Genomic DNA, 7,348 nt, shown 5'->3' with positions numbered 1-7,348 from the left:
CCAGCACACGGTGGGTGCTCAGTAGATGGTGACTATTAGTATTATTATTGCTGTCATTCACCCTGAGCCTTATCATGCCCACCGCCCCCTCCACACCAGCCCCCTCCCATGGCAGTGCCCTCATTATCCATTATCCATAACACCCCAGCCCCCCATTCCTCTGACCTGTTTTTCCCTGGTCTGTGGCTCTTTTCCCCACCCCTGCCCCGGTTTGGTCCCCTTCTGCCATGACCAAGAAGCATTGTCACAAACGCTCAGTATATATTTGCAGCCTGGATGCATTGGTGGATGGATGAAAGGGAGCATCCACGAACAGCACCCAGGGACAACTGACTTGTGTCTGGTGTTTTGGCGTCTCCCCACTCCTTGGCTCCAGCCCAAAGACCCTAACCCCAGACGGCCAGAGCCTAGGTATTCGCAGTGAGGGGATGCCACTGACCTCATTTGGGGGCAATTTAGTGTCGTTTGTTGGAAAAAGCATGAGCCTTTCAATCAGGAATATGTGCTCAACTCCTGTCTTAGTTGGGGGACTTCAGATGAACTTATTTGTCCCCAGTGTCAGTGTCTTATCTGGAATACGACAGTTGTGACAATGGGAATGACGGCAGCACCCTCTTCTTTATGGAAGTGTTGTGTGCATTAAATGAGATAGTTGATGGAATCAGCTCAAAGCAGAGAGGAAGCCCCCCAAATGGGCTGCCTTTTTTCCATTATCTGTCAGGACGCTGCAGATAATTTACAACCACAGGGGCTAACTTCTCACCCGCTCACAGGTCAGCCAGGAGCTCTGTCCTGGTCGCTCTCACCAGGGAACCCAGGCTAGTGGAGCAGCCGTCAACTCACACATTCTGGCTGAAATGGCTGAGAGAGAGAATGTTCTGGAAGACCCGAATCCGTAACTAAAAGCTATAGCCTAGAAGTGACGCTCATCACCTCAGCCCCCAATGCACTGGTCAGAATAGCCACATGCCCCCGCCCAACAGCAAGGGGTCCAAGAAGTATAATCCTACCACGTGCTCAGAAAGCAGACAGCCAGAAATATTTGCTGATGGCACTAATGACGACCTCAATTATTCATCTGCATCTCGAGGGAGCGAGAGGGACAGCGAGATGGCATTCACTGTTTCTGTCCCGACCTTGACTGGAAGGTGGGGTGACCGCAGCCCATGCAGGCTGCTGGGGGCTGAGCTCACACAGGGTCCCAGGGCTTGAACTGTTCTTCTAAACCTCCTGGGGCCTGTGCGGGGCTGGGCTGTTGGCGCTGGCGCAGTGGCCAGTGGGGCCCTGGGGTCTCCAGTAGGGGTCAGGAGGTGGTGAAGCCCTCATTCTCCGGCATTCATCCCCAGGGAGGTTGTGCCTGAAATTCCCAGGCATCCTTGTGTTGAAGCCCAACATATACCAGAAATTAATGTCAGCTTCTAACTAATTAATGCCTTTGCCACCTACCCATGGTCCTGCGACTGATGCAAAGCCTTGTGGGAAGCTAACTCTCAAGGCTAAGCATGATGGCCTTCATGAGCCTGGGACTTGCGTTGGTGGAGGAGGAGGGGCTCAGTTTCGGACTCTGGGGAAGGCTTCCCCTGCGGGCTCCAGCCTCGTCTTACAGTGAGCCTGCGGTGGCCTCGGTCTCATGTTCCAGGGTCAATGCAGCCCTCAAGGCCACATCATTTTATGTTCAAAGTCCAGGACTGCTCAATCTGGGCCAGGCGCATGGCTGTGACTGAAGATGTCATGTCCCCACAGCTCTCTCACTATACCTGTCACTCCCCATTAGCAAGTCAGTCACTCATTTGGGACCAGACCCCCGGTTTCAGAGAAGAGGGCTGATAACAGAGAGGAGTAGGCTGGGACCTGCATTGGGCCTCAGAAGTCATTGACACTTTAGGTAAAATTAACTTACCATAAAAGCTTCTGGCTGCCCTGGGGGTCTGGAGTCAGGTATGGAGGGCCCCTTGTAGGGACCCAGGCTGAGTCTCTGTAGGCTCCATCTTGTTCTCTCATCTTCCATTTCTCCCCTTCATTGTTGACCCTACCTGATCCCTCTCCAAGGCTTCCGCTGGCTCTCCTAACTTAGCTCCATGCACATCTGGGTAACTCTGGCCACAGACAGAAACACGCTTCATTCGTGCATGCATGTATACATTCACTCGTTTATTCAAATGTATTCAAAATTTATTGAGCGTCGACTGTATATCCGTCAGGACACTGGGTCTGGAGCCTTGTCTGTCACTGTGAACAGAGCACAGTGTCCCTACCCTCCGAGACCTCTCAGTCTCCTGATGGGGAAGGAGTTTGAGATTACAACTACAACAGCCCAATTTAAAAATAATAAGAACTAAAAGAAATGAAATTTTAAAACACTTAAAAAAGAAAAATAGTAATGACCATTTGAACAGACACTTCACCAAAGGAGGTACATGGACGGCACACAAGCAAATACAAAGATGCTCTGCATCAGCCGTCATTTGGGAAATAGAAGTTAACACCACTGCCTCTTCCCACCACACACCTATCCAAATGGCTCCAGGGAAAAAGTGTGCCCGTCCCCAGCGCCGCCAGGAAGCGGCTAGACCGGAACTCACCACATGGTTGGCGGAAGTGTGAAATGGTACATCCGCTTTGACACACGGCTCGGCAATGTCTCCAGAAGTTAAACATACACCTCTTGTACGATCCACCTGTTCCACACCTACGTATCTACTCAAGAGAACCAAGACGTGTGTCCACACAAAGCCCTGGACACGAATCTGAATGGCAGAGTTTTTTATAATAAGCAAACCCTGGAAGCAAGCCAGGTACCCGTCAGCAGGTGCCAGAATGGACAATCGTTAGCCACCCAGACCAGGAAACACTCTTCTGCAGGAACACAAGGTACCAGGGCTACACTCAGGGTGTGGATGAATCTCGACACGGTGTTGAGTGAAAGGAGTCAAACACAAAGTGTTTCTACTATAGGATAGTCCAGCGATTCTAGAAAATACAAACCAGAAAGCAGGTCGGTAGCTGGCTAAATGGGGGGGCGGTTGGGAGGTAGGGAAGGAATACAGGGGGTCAGGAGGTAACCTTTCAGAGAAGACAGTTGTGTTTATTCTCTCGATTGCTGCTAGGGTTTTGCAAGTTGAAAATGTACATCAAAACGTATCGCATTTTACACTTTAAACACGCGCAGGCCAATAAAGCGATTTAAAAATTGCAAGTGCACGATGCATAGTTTAATTGCAGGTGAAGTAGAGAGCTCACAGGGCGCGCTGAGCCTGTGCGGCAGAAGGAGCTGACTCAGTCTGGGGGTTGAGAGCTACCCCAGGGGAGGAAGGGGTTTAGGCTGGGATGGGAAACACGGGAAGGAACGGGCACAGGGGGGCGGGCTCTGGGGGAGGACGAACAATCCTGGCGAGGAAGCCAGGTGTGTCAGGGACAGTAGGGGGGGGGGGCACGAGGACAGCACAGCGAGGGGAGCTGGGGAAGTCAGAGACCGGTGCTGTTCTCAGCACCCGGGGCCTTTGTTGGATCTGGGCCAGGTGTCCCGTTGTCCTGGCAACAATGACTTCCCAGGGGGACCTCCAACCTCTTCACCGCTCTAGCTGGGCCAGAGCTCATAACATGACAGACCTCCCACTGCCTTCTCAGGGGACTCCCCCATTCTGGAAGCAAGTCTATGCAGTCTCCACCCTGAGCCCTGAACCTCCCCCAAGCCTGCGCAGCCACTTTTTTGGTGTTCGGAGCAGCGTGCCACTCCTCCTTCTGGAGCCTGCGTTCAAATCCCAGTTCAGTCACTCCCCAGGTGTGGAAACTCCCCAGGCCTCAGTCTCCTGGTCTGTAAAATGGAGATGATAATAATAGCAGTTCTCTGGATTATTATGAGTCAAGGAGCTGACATTTACAAACATATGTCTTTCGTTATATATAAAATAAAATTCTGTTACATCCAGTAAATGCCAGGAAGGGCTCTGAGGAGGGCGGTGGTGTGTCGGGGAGGAGGTGATGGGTCAGGCGGCACTGGGGACGCCCCTCCACCCAGACACACCCAGACACTTGACTTCCGGCAGGTTGGGCATCAGAAGCCTCGGGGCTCCTCCTAAGTGGCCTGAGTTCCCCACTGAGATTTCTCTGGCCGCAACAACCTTCTCCATCCCCCCAGAACCTCCCAGCCCTCGTGTCACGTGCATGCGCGCCTCTGCTCGGGAATGCTGGGACCACAAGAGGAGAGATTCTCTCTCTGTCCCATTCTCTGTTTTCTTCTCCGTTCTCTTCCATCCCAAAAGTCTGGAGCAGAATGCCTCTGGTCAGGTAGCTGTCCGGTCCATGCTGACGCAAGCTACCTTCCAATCTTCTGTTAGAGAAAGACACAACTCAGCCTTCGAGCTGGGGAGCTCGCTACAGGAAAATATGCACCAGCGGACCCTCAACACCACTGTGCACCTATGCTACAGATGAGGAAACTGAGGCCAGAGAGCTAGAGGCACTTGTGCTGGGCCAGAGGACCTGGGGTAAAAATCCGCCATCAACTCCATGCTCAGGCTTTGAAATTTACAAAGGACCTTCACGTACAGCCTTACGTAGGAGCCTCACAAAACCCTTAACAAGGTAAAATAGAGCAGCTAGTATTATTCCCCGTGTATAGACAGGAAAACAAAGGCTCAGAGGATTAGAGGTATTTCCCACAGTCTGTGATTAGTAGGTTCAGTTAAATTCACCAAGCATTTATTAGGCATCTCTGATGGGTCAGTCCCTGTGCTAGGTCTTTGGGAACAAAAGAAAGCCAGACAAGACTCCCTACCCTTGGGAAGCTAATTTGGGGACAATGTGGTAGGTGTCATGAGGATGGGGTTCAGAGGACTCTAGGGCAGCACATGGGAGAGGGGATTCTGGGAAGGCTTCCTGGGAGAAGTGGCATCTGAGCTGAATCCTGAAGGTTGAGGAGAAATTGGCCAGAGAAGTAAAAATGGGAAAAGGGGCGCCTGGGTGGCTCAGTTGGTTGGGCATCCGACTCTTAATTTGGGCTCAGGTCATGATCTCAGGGTCTGTGAGTTTGAGCCCTGCGTCAGGCTCTTCACAGACAATGCAGAAGCTGCTTGGGATTCTCTCTCTCTCTCTCTCTCTCTCTGCCCCTCCCCCACATATTCTCTCTCTCTCTCTCTGCCCCTCCCCCACATATTCTCTCTCTCTCTCTCTCTCTCTCTCTCTCTCTCTCTCTCTCTCTCTCTCTGTCTCTCTGTCTCTCTCTCAGAAACAAATAAACATTTTGAAAACATTTTAAAAACTTAAGGGGCACCTATGTGGCTCAGTTGGTTGAGTGTCTGACTTCTGCTCACGTCACGATCTCGCAGTTCGTGGGTTTGAGCCCTGTATCGGGCTCTGTGCTGACAGCTCTGAGCCTGGAGCCTGCTTCGGATTCTGTGTCTCCCTCTTTCTCTCTCCGCCCCTCCCCCATATGTGTACTTTCTCTCTCTCTCTCAAAAATAAATAAACATTAAAAAAATAAATGAAATAAATGAAAAAAATTTTAAATTAAAATGGGAAGGACATTTGGAACCAGAAGGTAAGCCTGAGGCCAGCACAGGGCATGGGTCCAAGTTGTACAGACACCGTGGGTAGAATAGGCACTTTGAAGCCTGGTGTCCTGACTCTGCCATTGCCTGGTCCACTGGAGCAGGCTGGAGGACCTCCTAGTACACACGTGTGTGTACGTGTGTGTGGTGTGGTATGTGTGTGTGTGCGTGTGTGCTGTGAGTGGTGTATGTGGTATGTGACGTGGTATATGTGAGGTGTATGTGGCATGCTGGTACGAAGAATGGTGTGTGTGTACGTGTGTGTGGCATGTGGTGTGTGTGTGTGTGTGGCATGCATACACACATGTGCAGACCGCATGCTGGCAACATCGAATGTCTGGCAGATCCCGGCGGGCAAAGTGTAGTCTATGAAATCAGACAACCGAGGCCCTAATTCTGTCTCCATCGCGTAAGCTATTTGATCTTGGGAACATCATATAACGTCCCCACGCCTCAGTTTTCCCGTCTGTAAGTTGGGATCATGACAGTGCCTGTTGCGAGGCATTGTGGCAAGGATTTTCTCAGACAGCACACGAGAGGCCCCTTCCAGTGGCGTTTGGCCTATAGTGAGCTGACAGTCAACAGAAGCTGTCGTTATTTCGCTAACGCCAACAGTCAGGCTGCCCAAAACCATTCCTCAGAGGATTTCTGAGAACTTGAGCTGGGAAAGAATCACAAGGTCATTGGGCTCCGGGTGCTGTCCATCATAGCTGCTCTGCAAATAACCCAGGCATCAGGTGTGACCTCAGACGAGGAAGTGACCTTGGCAGACAGAGGGCACAGAAAGAGAGAGAGCTAAGGCTGAGCGGGAGGAAAGTACATTCAGGGTATATTCAGGAAGCAACAAGTCTAGAAGCCTTTATTTGGGGGAAGGGCTATGATGTAGAAGGGGACAGAGTTACTCCATGTGACCCTTGCTCTAGAAGCCAGATAAGGGCAAAACAGACTAATGGAGAGAAGTTTTAGCCTTTGGCAGAACAATGAAACGGGCTGCCTTAAAGGTAGTGAGCTCCCTCTCGCTTGTGCTTCCTGTTTTGGGGGATTTCAAGCAGAGGCTAGAGGACTGTCTGTGCATGGACTGCATGATCTCTGAAGTTACAATGAGCCACTGAGCTATCACGTATGGTAGAATCAGAAATGCACAAGACGGGGAGATGGGGAAAAGCTAAAAACTGAGCATGTACTAAGATATCGAGCAAGAGGTGGGCACTGAACTGCCTGCAGTTGGCCGTTGCTTCATCCTTTTGCATTACAGACTGTCTGTTATAGACATACAAAGAATGACAGACAGTCCTATCAGTCATTTTCACTTTAGTATAAACTAGATATCTGATCCTTTCTTCCATGACAACTGACTGATGATAAAAGACAGAAGTTACCAAATAAAAAGCGAGAAGGACACAGAGAGTAACGTGGGCAGGGCTCTAAGGTAAACTTTATTCATCTCAAGTTCGCCAAGGAGTAGCCCTGATGGCAACCTGGGAGGAAAGAAAATAAATACTCAGTGGCAAGATTTTGCCACCACATATTCATTTCAGCAACCAGCTATGGAGTGCCAACGCTGTACTGTGCTGTGTGCAGGACCCTGGGAACATGAGATTAATTGGACACAACTCCGGCCCTCTCGGGCATCCAGACAGACGTGGAGGTCATGGACTTAAGCCGGCGAGACTGGTGCCGTGCTAGAAAGGCGAGCGTGAGCAGTGGGTGATCCTTCCCAGCAGCAGCACCCCAGGCCTCTCTCTCTCCCTCTCAGAGCCACCTCCGCGGGCCAGCTTACGCACCTCCCTCCTTCTTTC

The sequence above is a fragment of the Suricata suricatta genome, chromosome 11 (assembly GCF_006229205.1).
Source record: "Suricata suricatta isolate VVHF042 chromosome 11, meerkat_22Aug2017_6uvM2_HiC, whole genome shotgun sequence".
Lineage (NCBI taxonomy): Eukaryota > Metazoa > Chordata > Mammalia > Carnivora > Herpestidae > Suricata > Suricata suricatta.
This window is presented reverse-complemented; position numbering follows the sequence as displayed.